Genomic DNA, 1,308 nt, shown 5'->3' on the forward strand with positions numbered 1-1,308 from the left:
AGAGAGAAAAGTATCCTGAGGTTCTCAAAATAGGTAATTGAGATGAGTATGAAAAGAACCTGCCTTTGGCAGTTTTTTTTTTCTGTTTTTTCTTCTTCTTCTGGTGCCTGAGAGCAGAGTAGGAAAAGGAAAACTAAATGAAATTGCTCTGCCGGTGCATAAACGTGGCGTTGAGGTAAAGCGTGTCGTCTCATGGGTGTTTGTTGAAAACTCCTTGTAAACTGTTTCTCTTGCTTTCTACTTTGACCTTAAGCCTCATTTTAATATTGCTGCAATTGGTGGCCTTGCTTTTTCCTGTGCACAGTTCCTTCATCAACACTTGGTGGTCACAACTGATGCCATTGCTAGTCCTGGGTGTACTTATAGTACTTCTATAGAACACATTTTGAAGTTCCACTTTCTGCTTCCCCTTTTTATTTTGGCAGAGTATTAGCTGAAACACAGCAGAACCAATCAGTGTTAGTAGCTGAAAGATACTGTTTTAGAATTTGGCAGTTCTGGGACCTGTGTGGTAGTCTAGCAGCTAAAACCCTCACCTTGCACACAACAGAATTCCATATCGGTGCTGGTTCTAATCTCAGTGACTCTGCTTCCCATCCGGCTTTCTGCTTATGGCTTGGGAAAGCAGTCAAGGATGGCTCAAAGCACTGGGACTCTACAATCTCATAGGAGACCCAGACAAGATTCCTAGCTTTGGATCAGCTCATCTGTGGCCATTGCAACTGCATGGGGAATGAATCATTGGACGGATCTTCCTCTCCGTCTCTCCTCCTCTATATGTCTGACTTTGCAATAAATAATTTTAAAAAGTTTTAAAAAAAGAATTTGGCAGTTCCACAGACTTAGGCAATTAAGTTCCCCAGTAACCATAATTTTGTGAATTGTTCAGTGAATCCCTCATGAGATGCAGGAGTTAAGAATATTTTAGCAATGGGTGTCTTTTGAATGGGCCTAGGATATGTTAGAAAAAAAAACATAATAAATGTCATAAAACCAGCTTTTAGAAGTTTTGTGGCTTTAGAAATGAGATCAGATCAGAACATTTCATGAGATTTTACGACGTGGTATCTGTAAGAGGAAGATAAATACAGTCTCAAAAGATTTCATCTAATTGGCAAAAGAGTCTTAAAAAGGGAATTCACCAGGAATTTATAAAACAATGAATAAGTGATACAATTTTCAATATGATTAGTAAGATCTTTAGTTATATAAGTTGGGTTGAACACTTTAAAAAATTTGCTTATCAAAGTCAGTTCAATTTTCCACTTATGTAAGCTGATGAGGTGTACTAGAACTGAATCTAAATGA

Source organism: Ochotona princeps, chromosome 18 (assembly GCF_030435755.1).
Source record: "Ochotona princeps isolate mOchPri1 chromosome 18, mOchPri1.hap1, whole genome shotgun sequence".
In the NCBI taxonomy this organism is placed as follows: Eukaryota; Metazoa; Chordata; class Mammalia; order Lagomorpha; family Ochotonidae; genus Ochotona; species Ochotona princeps.